Genomic DNA, 12,589 nt, shown 5'->3' with positions numbered 1-12,589 from the left:
AAATCATTGTCCCCGATGTGTAGCAACCATTTGTGTCCTCCATGCTTGTGATGACTTATGGGCCATGTAGTCCCGTTCCTAGTACTGTTGTGACAGATGAAGAGGAAAACTTGGGTTTCCCACAGTTTCTGCCAGATTTGGAGCCCTTGCAGCTCCAGGATGTTTGCCCACAAGAAGTCAGACAAACAAGCCTTGAGGAGAAATCTCCCCCATTTTCTCGCCGCCTTTATTATAATCAAGATAGACACGCGCGGGAGGCGACTCGCCGAAGCGCCCGGATAGCTGCCAGACAATTAGATGATTAAGTCTATTTCCCTTGGGAAAGTTTAAGGAGTCCTGCATCTGGACAGTTTAGGTTTCGGTTCTTGTTCCCCAGAGAAAGTCTGCTTTGGCGGGAAAACAAGATCCTATATAGATGCTTGGCCACAAAGGATTCCTTGCGGAGTCAATTCGTCAGCTTCGGAGTAGATTGTGTGTGGACTACGCTACTCCAGTTTCCAGGACCTTGCTCTCGTTCCAGCCCTGCCTTGTTCCCCGGACCTCGCCACGGATTTCGCCACGGACCCTGTTCTTGCTCCTCGCTTCTTGTTGCCTTGAATCAAGCCTTGTTTGCCAAGAATCTAGTTTGCTTCCTAGCCTTGCATTAAGCTCCATGGACTAAAGGACCTTGTCATCTCCCCTCACTTTGCTTGGCAAAGTGAGTGTTTCGGTTATTGGATTACAACTTTGGACCTTAATATTTCATATTGGACATTGTTTTCTTGGACTAATTTTGACCTTTCCTGAAAGGTCTACTTCTGAACTATTTTCTACACTTGCTTTTATTAATTTTATATATTTCCTCAATAAAGATATTAGATAGATTCTGGCCTCTGTGTATGGTTATTGGTGCTCTGCAGCCTGGGTCCTGACAATGCTCCAAGGTCCATTATGGATATCTCACTTCTCTTGGTAGTGGGATGCCATAAGTGCCAGTCAATCTAACATTACACATTCTAATACATTACATTGTTAGTAGGCATAGGGTAACATGAGATTGAAAGGACTTTTTGTTATATTTGTGCAGTTTGGATTTATTTCAGTTCTTGCAGAAAATGTTCATTAATTTTCCATGAAAAATTAGAGTGGAGGAGCCATAAGATTGCTTTTAAGTTTTGTCTACGGGGGAAAATACTTTTTAATGCTATAAAAGGTATTTTATAGAAATCTTGTGTGCATGTATTTATAATTATTTTTTTGAGGTGGAGGGTAGGAATTATATCACATTTTCAGAGAGGTATGTGACTCAAGAAAGATTAAAAACTAGTGAATTAAATTGTGTCCAGAAAAAGAGGAGTTAATGCAACAAAAGGGACTTGATGGCCCACGAGGACTTTCCAATTCTGATTCTAAGAACAGAAGTGCTAGTCCCTATACCACTTCTGGGAGTTTTTCAAAACAGTGATATCCCCTTCTCCGCTTCTGCCCTGTAGGAAACACAGTAAAGCAGAAATCTCTGGAATCCCCACCTCAACCTCTTGAAAGTGATTTTCCATAATGCGACAGTATAAGACATAATTCAACAAAAGCTAATGAATCGCCTAATAATTATAAACTTTATTTCTATTGATTTCAAAGATACTTATTTTGATTCAGGTTGTTCAAATGTTTAACAAAAACAACCCTCTGTTTGTCATGACATTGATGTTTGTTTGTTTGTTTTAGCTATAAAATGTAAACTACCTTAGATCTTTAGGTTGCTATTTATGCACAGACACAAATGAAGTGGGGCAAATTTCATTAGATTATTACCGGCTCTTGGCTACCACATCATCAAAGAAGCTCAGTCAGGGCAAGAGTACGTGTAAACCAACTGCTTAAATTAACAAATCACAGCCAACCAGGATCTTTAGACCCACTTCTTAAAGTGTATAAAGCGAAGGTTACCCCCATGCTTTTATATGGAGCTGAAGTTTGGGGTCTAAACCAGGTACCATTATTAGAGCAATCACAATCACAGCACCTGCGAAGTTTTCTAGGAGTACACAGGACGACCCCAGCTGCTGCAGTAAGAGCGGAACTGGGAGTATACACAGTTGATGGCTTATCTAAAATCAGGGCCTACAAGTACTGGATAAAATTGATTGCCATGGCAAATGATAGACTGCCAAAACTGTGCCTGTTAGAGCAGATAGAAAATCAACATCAGTCCTCTTGGCTAGTTCATCTGACAAAATACATTAGTAGTTATGGACTTCCGATTCTGTATCCAAATCTCTTAGAAGAACTAGACCCAAAAATAGTGGCTCAACGAGTACTGGATATAGAAGGCCAAAAAGACATTGCTACCCTGAGTAAAGCTGGCTCATTGAAATGGTTAAGCCGTTTTAAACATACTTTCCAAACAGCCAGGTATCTAAAGACAGAAATGCCTAAACACCTCAGGAGGGTATTTACCAGAGCCCGTTTTGAGCAGCTGGATACGATGGTCAAACACGGAAGGTTTAATCAAGTTCCATACAACGAACGATTTTGTATTTGTGGAGCATCAGAGGTGGAGGATATCGCACATGTTTTGTTCAGCTGTGAATTGTATAAGAAAGAGAGACACCAATGCCTCGGACCATACATTATTCACAAAACACACTGGGACCCACATATTAAAATTTCATTTTTGTTGGCCGGCCAGAATCCTAAAATAACACACAAAACAGCCCTTTTCCTATTCAAAGCCACACAACTGAGAATTGCATATCTGGAATCAATTGGGGTAAACTGTGCAGGTGATGCAGATATTTGACCTGAACGGGGTCTTGTTAACAGCTTGTTTATTTTAACTTCTTTTTTTTACCGCGGGTTGTATGTTGTATGTTGTATGTATGTCTATGTGTTAAATGTTTTGATACGGCCGATGGGCTAATCAATAAAACGTGGTAACATTAGATTATTATCAAAATATGGAAGGAGTAACCCATTTTCATTTTGAGAAGAACCATAATTTGCTATTTCATACAGTTGAAGAAATGACTTTATAGTTTGAAGGAAAAAGCAGCAAATGGCAATTTCATTAAACTAAATGAGTGTGGAAAGCAGTTTCCATAGAAGTAGTGCAATTTCAGTGTGAACTTTTTAGTCTTCAGTGGCAAAATAGCATGTGGCTCCAGATCTCCCCAAAGGTTGTTTTAGGGCTGGATAGACACACATTATGCTATGCAGTACTTCCCAACCCTTGATCCTTTAGATTCTGTGATTTCAACTTCCAGAATCCCCAGTCAGCTTGGTCAACTGTAAGCAATTCTGGGAGCTGAAGTCCAAAATACTTGGGGGGGGGAGTAGCAAATGTTGGGAACCACTGCGCTATACCATAAGCGTTATTGGTGGTAAATGTTTTTGTTAGATGATATGCAGCCCAATTCAACCCCTTTGCTGACCGCGTCCAGTATCCCCTTAAAGTCAATGACAGAATTGAGCTAAATACATTAGCTCTTGGGCAGAAATGCAAAGCAAATGAAAGATGGACTCCCAGAAGGAAACAAAGAAAATCAAAGTGCAAAAGCATGACACATCTCTCACTAATTGCCATGAGAATGGTAAAAGCAGGTTTGCAACAGAGAGAGAAAAAATCACTTCCACACTTGAGTCTTAGCCTTCATATCTTTTTACAGCCTCAAACTGTACAGTAAATGCAAAATGTATTAAACAAGGCCATTAATAGAAGTTAACTCGTTCATACTACTGGACAGTTATAAATGCTTGGCCATGATGGTAACAAGGTCTTCAGAACCTACCTGCTTGTTCGTCAATGCCCAGCTCATTAGAATCTTAAAGGTGCCAGAAGGAACTTTTTACCCTTTTCACATTGTTAAACATTCACTGGGGAGCCCCTGGTGGCTCAGCAGGTTAAACCACTGAGCTGTTGAACTTGCTGATCGAAAGCAAGGAGCAGGATGAGCTCCTGCTGTTAGCCCCAGCTTCTGCCAACCTAGCAGTTCGATAGGTACCACTCCATCGGGAAGGTAACAGCGATCCATGCAGTCATGCCAGCCACATGACCTTGGAGGTGTCTATGGACAACGCTGGCTCTTTGGCTTAGAAATGGAGATGAGCATCAACCCCCAGAGTCGGACACAACCAGACTTAATGTCAGGGGAAAACCTTTATCTTTATTTTATGTTAGGGTTGAGCCTTATGGCTCCAATACTGGGAGACGTGGTCGTAAGACTCCTCGAGAGTCAGACTCTCTTGAGGAGCGAGAGAGGAAACGGCTGCGGGACTTATTTGCAGAACCAACAGACGAAGATTCCTTTGAGGGTTTTACCGAGGGAATGGAGGAAGAAGTGGTTAGCTCAGAAGAGGATGACATGGAATGGACTCGTGTGAGGGAGGATTTGGGTGTTCCTGGTAATGATAGCATGGGAAGCGACTGGCGGGTTGCAGGATCGGACCCGTGGACGAGTTGGAGGGATGGAACGGGATCCACAGCTGGGGATGCTGTGGGGCGTAGTCAAAGATGTTTTAGCTCTGATGAGGATGATGATGAGGCACCTGGAATTAGGGTAACAGCTGATAGCGATGAGGAGTTGTAAACTGGCATAAAATGGGGCCTTGAATCCAGGGCTAATTGCATTGGGCAAGGTAATCTGGACGAACGCTTGGGCTCTTGTTGGGAATTTCCTGAAGACGGGTGTGTTTCGTTTGCTGAATACGTAAGTTACCAAGGACACTGGGCATAGACGGCGGGAGGAACTGTGTGGGCTTTTGTTGTGCAACCTGTGTTTAATCTTATTAGCTTGGACCTCCGTCGTCTTCTTGACGGACATTAATTGCCTATTCTGGATTGACGCTGGACTGACTGACTGACTACGACCTCGGACTACCCCTTCTGTGGCTTTCGGTGGAATTGGTGAACCAAAGACATCTGTACCTGGCTTTTGACCTCGGACCGGACTGGGACCCTGCTGACCGTTGCTACCCTGATTGAAGCGCCTGGATCCGGATTCCGTTTGTTGCATGGAGGAGTAACAACCTTAGTTACTCATTTGCAGCTTTCGAAGTAGCAGAGAGGAATCTGCTGCCAGCTTTTTATGTTTCTTTGAATCTTTGTTTATCAGCTTTTGTTTGTTCTAATTGCCAGGCTGAAGTAAGCATTTTCTGTTTAACCCGGATTAAACTCCTGTTTAATCCGGTTTATCTTTTGTACTGCTTTTAGTATCAGCGGAGTCTTTTTTGTGTATTTTTACACTGAAGGCAAGTGTTTGCCTAGTCCTTTGTTTCATATGGGCACTTTTTAGTTCTGTAACTTTAATAAACTGTGTTGAACTTTATCTGGTGGCGTTCTGTCCTTGACATTTTAAGCATTCATATCTCTGCCATCAGGCATTTGACGGATGATGAGGGGCACGCTGCTGGAGACGCTTGGAGGGATATTTAGCTATTAAGTACAATGTTAATAGCATTTTAATGATATTTTAACTTTTGTATCCTTGACACAAATATTTAATAGGTTTTTAAACAAATTGTTTTTGCCTTCTTTTTGAATTTTATTGAGATATGTCATACCTTTAGTCACCTTGAGTCCCTATGTGGAGAAAGGCAGGACAGATATAAAGTAAATAAAATAAAGTAAAACAAAATAAAGTTGCGGGCGATGTAATCATAAACACAGAGAGGATCAAAAGTATAATTATAACCCATCATTCAAGTCTATTAAAATGTGTTTAATTCAAAACTGGGTTAGAGAATTGGTAGAACATGGTTTGGTAATATCAACCTTGGTAATTCTAGGTTAAATGTAAATGGTTAAAACACAAAGAACACTGTGTTTCTCTTTTACATCGGGTTATAGCAAAACAATAGAAGTTAAAAATAATTTGTTATGGTTGGCTGCTTCTTTTATAAAGAAATCATGCCTTAACAATATTATCTGAAGCAATTTCTCATCCCAATGGTTATAAACACTGATGGCAGAGCGCAACAGATTATTTGCTGTTCTTAGCACTCCTTTCTTATATGGGTAGCTTTTAAAGATAAGGGCAAAGCAGATGTTTCCCCGCTCCTTTGTGGAAAATGCAATCACCTGAGCACCGTTCTACCTAATAAATATTTAGTCATATTATAGTTAACATATACAGCTTACTTCATTTCTGTAACAATATATCAACCCCTACTGTAATGAGGAAGGAAGTTTGTACTTTTTTCTGAACACCAGTATACAAATCCTTGTACAGTAGAGTCTCACTTATCCAACGTTCTGGATTATCCAACACTTTTTTGTAGTCAATGTTTTCAAAACATTGTGATATTTTGGTGCTAAATTCGTAAATACAGTAATTACTACATAGCATTACTGCGTATTGAACTACTTTTTCCGTCAAATTTGTTGTATAACATGATGTTTTGGTGCATAATTTGTAAAATCATAACCTAATTTGATGTTTAATAGGCTTTTCCTTAATACCTCCTTATTATCCAACATATTAACTTATTCAAGGTTCTGCCGGCCCATTTATGTTGGATAAGTGAGACTCTACTGTATATGTTTTCCCCCTATATACTTGTGCTAAGGTATGTTCTGCAGGATAGGTTCTGTAGGTTTGTTTTTAAGTTGAATTTGTTTGTCAGTTGGAACAGGTACATTTTAAGTGTAATTCCAACCAAATATACATATTTTGTTTAGTTTTGGATAGCTTAGTGAAGGGTTAAGACCCCTGTGGTGTTCTATTTGCTGTCTGTGCCCCTGTTCAGAAGATTTCACCTCATTTTCTGTCCCTGTGATAATTAGATTTCGCAAATTTTGGCTTCTTGTAGAAACAAGGATTGGTGAGAAATCTTCAGTGGAGACACCTTTTCCCCATGATAACTATTTCAGGGGTGAATTTCTATTCCTAGAGGTAGATTTTTCTCACTTCCTGTTGTCTCACCCCCATTCTTAACTATGAGTCATTTGTAAGATTATTATTATTATTATTATTATTAATAAACTTTATTTGTACCCCGCTAGCATCTCCCGAAGGACTCGATGCGGCTTACAAAGGCCAAGGCCTCAACACGCAATAATAATACGCTAAAACACAATAGAACTGGGCCTGGCCAGAGTAATGGGTACAAGATTAAAAGTGCTGATGTGACAGGTGATATATAAGGCTTATAGGGCAAGTGCAGAGTGCGATATGCGATCTTAATTCTAATAAAGTGCTTATGGGACTTCGTATTGAAGATTTCCTATTAATCTAATTCCTATAAGATGAATGTTTATAAATCGGGAATGCCTGTACTTACATAATGAGATATCTTGAGGATGGGATACATATCTAAACACAAAATGTATTTTTGTTTCATACACACCTTCTATAAAAAGCCTGAACATAATTTTAAACATATATTTTAAATCATTTTGTGCATGAGACAGAGGTTTGTGGACACTGAACCATCAGAAAGGAAAGGTGTCACTATTTCAGCCACCTATATGGATGATTAAGGAGTATTTCGGATTTCAGAATTCCAAATAAGGGATGTCTTGCATACTTTTAAAATTAGGCAAGGAACTGACAATACAAATTGACAGTATGACCTGGATGCATCAATTAACTCTCTATGAAGAAGCTTTTCAATACAGCTTGATAAGTTTATATTCCATCTTTCACCACTGCAACACTTCTTCCAGATTTGAATGTGTCAGAGAGAAAATATCCAAAGAAAATTGTCTGTGTTCAATTACTAAAATATTTGATTTTATCTTTCTGCACAATCTCATTATTGGGTTGTTGTATGTCTTTCGGGCTGTGTGGCCATGTTCCTGGAACATGGCCACACAGCCCGAAAGACATACAACAACCCTGTGATCCCGGCCATGAAAGCCTTCGACAACACAAATCTCATTATTAAATCACATGATTATTTCCACCCAAGGAAGTCAGATTACAAAACCAAATATGTTCACATGTATTGTTTAGACTTGCATATGTTCGTTTTGGCAAGGAAAAGCATCCAACTTCCTCTGTTTCTCTAAATACGATATGACCCTTCTTTTCCCCCTTCACTTAAACTGGGATGGAAAAAGTAGGAAACCCTAAATGTGTAGATGCAGAATTTAGATTCAGGATTTTTAAATATTCCAGACAATATCTAGGGCACATTTTAAGGTAAAGACATTTTATTTGATTATTATATTTGTATTCTGTCTATGGAACTCAATGTGGCAAAACCAGAGATGATACCTTTACATATCTTTTGCTGGAACTGGGAGAAAAAACTCAGCCTGCTTAAATATTGAATTTCTGTTGTATATTTCTTGAATCTATTCCAGGGTAGTGGTAATAGGGAAGCATCATATAATTATCAATGTTAATTACATTTCTGTCTTAAATTGGATTCAATTATTTATTTGGTTTTACTAAAATGTGAACCAGTAAGTTAATGAAAATGCTTGACAACATATATCTGTTATATGATCAAGCAGATTAGCAAAGTTCACCTTAGGCGGTATAGGGTGATATTTGTAGTCTTCATGACACTGCAGATCCACATTACAAGAAAACATAATTTCTACGTTAAGCTGCACAAAGCCAACAGAGGAATATATAAGCACACAACGAGTATAGTATATAAACCATAATCTGACTGACATTTCATTGTCCAGAAGGTGGAAGAGGCAACAAGGGGATCAGCTATTTTAGATCTGATCCTAACCAACAGTGACAACCTGCTAAATGGGGTGGAAGTAGGAGATTCCCTAGGTAGGAGTGCCATGTTCTTCTAGAGTTTGCTATACAGTAGAAAGAGGTCAACCATAGTCAGATATGCATTCTAGACTTTAAGAAAGCAGATGTTAGTAAGCAGAGGAAAACTGAGTGTGATTCCATGGCCTGGAATACTAAAAGAGAAAGAAATTGGTGATGGATGGGAATTTCTGAAAAAAACAAGATATTAGAGATACAATTTTCAAATGAGGAGGAAAATAGGAGGCATCTAAATGCACCATAATGGATGTCTAAGAAACTTCCAACTGTTAGAAAAACTGAGCTCAGGCTTTCCAGAGAGGTTAAAAATTAAAAAAATTAAAAAGTGTTTTCTAGTTATGTCCAGAGCAAAAGGAAGAACATGGAAATGGCATGGCCATTCTGTATGGGATATGGAGAAAGGCTGAGAAGACACAAAGAAAATGCAGAACTGCTCAACACCTTCCACCTTCTTTGTCTCAGTCTTCTCCCAAAAGGTAAAGATTTCTCAGGTTAGGAATAATGGAGTAGATTATGCAATAGGGGAAATGCAGCACAGAGGCAATACAAGAATATCTGGATACTCTACATCAGGGGTCCCCAAACTAAGGCCCGGGGGCTGGATGCGGCCGTCTGAGGTCATTTACCTGGCCCCCGCCCTCAGTTTTATAATATAATATATTGTATATACATATAATATTGATAATAATAATGTAATACAATATAACACTAATAATAATACCATATAATAATATTAATTATATATTCTATATTACATATAATATTACTAATAATATTACAGTATAGTGGTATAGTTCAATATAGTAATATATAATGCTAATATTGTGCTATGCTGATAATATAATATATTGTATGTACATATAATTTGTAAGCCACTCTGAGTGAGTGGGGTGAGAAGGGTGTGATACAAATGTAGTAAATAAATGCAGTAAATAAATAATAAATACATTTTAGACTTAGGCTCACCCAAAGTCTGAAATGACTTGAAGGCACACAACAACAACAACAACAACAACAACAACAACAACAACCCTAATTAACTTGACTATCTCATTAGCCAGAAGCAGGACCATACTTCCCATTGAAATCCTGATAAATGTATATTGGTTAAAATTGTTTTTATTTTTAAATATTGTATTGTTCTTTCGTTGTTGTTGTTGTTGTTGTTGTTGTTGTTGTTTTTGCACTACAAATAAGACATATGCAGTGTGCATCGGAATTTGTTTGTATTTTTTTCAAATGATAATCCGGCCCGTCAACAGTCTGAAGGACTGTGGACCGGCCCTCGGCTTAAAAAGTTTGAGGACCCCTGCTCTACATAGATTCAGGTCTTCAGAGTAGGATGAACTACATCCAAGGCTATTAAAAGAACTGGCAAATGGAAATTCAGAACCACTGGCAATCATCTTTAAGAATTCCTGGAGAACCGGAGACACTCCAACAGAATGAGGAGAACAAATGTTGTCTGCATTTTTAAAAATGAGTGAAGGGAAAGACACACACAGCTATTGCTCAACCAGCCTAACATCAATACCAGGAAAGATTCTAGAGCAAACCATTAAACAGACAAACTGTAAGCACTTAAACATGAGTTACAAGCTTGGTAGATGAAGTCAACATTGTGGATGTAGCATACATTGATTTCAATAAGGCCTTTGACAAAGTACCCCATGATATTCTTGCAGAGAAGTTAATAAAATGTGGGTTAGACCTTGCTACTGTAAGATGAACTTTGAAAGGGTTAACTACCCAAAAAAGAAAGAGTTCCTCTTCATCTTGGAAAGAAGTAACTAGAGTGGGGTGCCACAGAGTTCTGTCCTGAGCCCAGTGGTATTCAACATCTTTGTATGACTTGGATGACAGAATAAAGGGTATGTTTATCAAATTTGCAGATAACACCAAATTGGGAGGGATAGTAGAGGACCAGATAAGAGTCCAAAATGATCTCAACATATTAGAGAGTGGGCCAAAACTAAAAAATTAATTTCAACAAGGAGAAATGTAGGATACTACACTTAGGAAGAAAAAAAATGTAATGCACAGATACAGGATGGGTGATATCTGGCTTGACAACAGTATATGAGAAAGAGATCTTGGAGTCTTCGTAGACCACAAGTTGAACATTAGTCAACAGTGTGATGCAGAAGCTAAAAAGGCCAATGGAGTTTTGGGCTGCATCAAAAGTACAGGGTCTAGATCAAGGGAAGTAATGGCGCCCCTCTATTCTGCTTTGGTCAGACCTCACCTGGAATACTGTGTGCAATTCTGGGAACCACAATTTAAGAGAAATTGGCAAACTGGAATGTGCCCAGAGAAAAGTGACTAAAATGATCAACCATGTAGCTCTCTCTCCATGGCTTAAAGACCTACAGAAGAGAAGGTTGAGAGAAGACATGATAGCTATGCTTAAATATTTGAAATGATGTCATAAGGAAGAGGAAGCGCGATTATTTTTTGCTGCCCTGGAGACTAGGACCTGGAGCAATAGGTTCAAATGACAGGAAAGGAGATTTCATCTGAACAGTAGGAAAAACTTCCTGACCATGAGAGCTGTTCAACAATGGAACTGCCTTAGAGTGTGGTGGAGGCTCTTTCTTTGGAGGATTTTAAACAGAGACTGGATGGGCATCTGTCAAGGGTGCTTCACTTGCGCTTTTCCTGCATGGCAAGGAATATTGTATTTTATTTATTTGTATATGCGGCATTGAATAGCAGCTCTGAGTCCCCTTCAGGGTGAGAGGAAGCGGGATAAAAAGATAGTAAATACAGTAAATAAATAATAAGGGGTTGCACTGGATGGCCTGTATGGTCTCTTCCAACTCTATGATTCTATGATTTGTTTTCAACTTTATCATTTGGTTAGACTTAGCTAACATACATTTAAGTAAAGGAAGAGAAGGTTCCCTTAGTTGTCATTTCAGTACTGACTAAATGTTATTCCCTCTCCACATGTCACACTTCCCCAATCTGGTAACCTATGATGGTTGCAGCTCCCATGATTTCTCTGCATTATATGAGTTTTGTGCTGTAGAACACCTGGTAGACACCGAGTCAGAATAGCATGCTATATTTATTTTGTCCATTATCTCAGCCATTGACACTTGATATTGAAATGTGCATCTCCCCAGTGATGTGAGGTGGGAGAAGAGAGATGTCACATCATATGTAACAAGAAAGCGAGAGATAAAGCTATAACTACCTTCGGGATAGACAAGAGCTATAACTTTTGTCTATCCGAAAGTAAGAGCTGCATTGATGAGATCTAGATGAAATAAATGGATTCTATAAATGAAATAGAGCTATAGATTTCTAAAAAACAGAAATGAAGCAACATTTTGCTCTGCTGAAAAAAATGCAATTTGCAAGTCACTTTTGTGGCAGAAATCAGCTGAAGAGTTTTCTGTTTGTTGACAAGTTGAATATGGCTGTGACAAAGAATCTGATTTGGTCTGCCTTTGCAATTATAAGTAGATAAAAATGAATTATTATCACAAAAGCAAATGTCATCAATATATTGACTCCCTGTATAAAACCTATAAAATGTAAATTATTCCTAAGAAAGTAGAAAGAAGAAAAGGCAGAGTTCACTTCAAGGAAGCAAAGCAAGTACTGTTTAGAAACATTAGTGCACATACTTTATCTATGTGAAAATAGAATTTTAAAATGTCCAAATTTTCTTTATTTTATGGCAGCAGATCTGTTTTTCCCCCTTGGAGAAAAATACTGCAATACCAATACTGCATTTGGAACATGGCCATACAGCCAAAAAAACCCCTCACTCACTGCCTAGTCTGGAAGAAGTCAGCAATGCCATCAGCCAACAAAAAAATAACGAAGCCATGGGATTTGATGGGATCCCTGCCAAAGTCTTT

At 38.7% G+C, this 12,589-nt stretch overlaps 1 protein-coding gene across 8 annotated transcripts in view; it reads right to left on the bottom strand.

Annotated features, from left to right (window-relative positions):
• cobl (cordon-bleu WH2 repeat protein) overlaps positions 1–12,589 on the bottom strand; it is a 121,801-nt gene that overhangs the window by 29,138 nt on the left and 80,074 nt on the right. The window lies entirely within an intron of this gene.

This window comes from Anolis carolinensis, chromosome 6 (assembly GCF_035594765.1).
Source record: "Anolis carolinensis isolate JA03-04 chromosome 6, rAnoCar3.1.pri, whole genome shotgun sequence".
NCBI lineage: Eukaryota > Metazoa > Chordata > Lepidosauria > Squamata > Dactyloidae > Anolis > Anolis carolinensis.
Note: the sequence above shows the minus strand (reverse complement) of the source record. Positions and strands in the feature narration are given on the sequence as shown.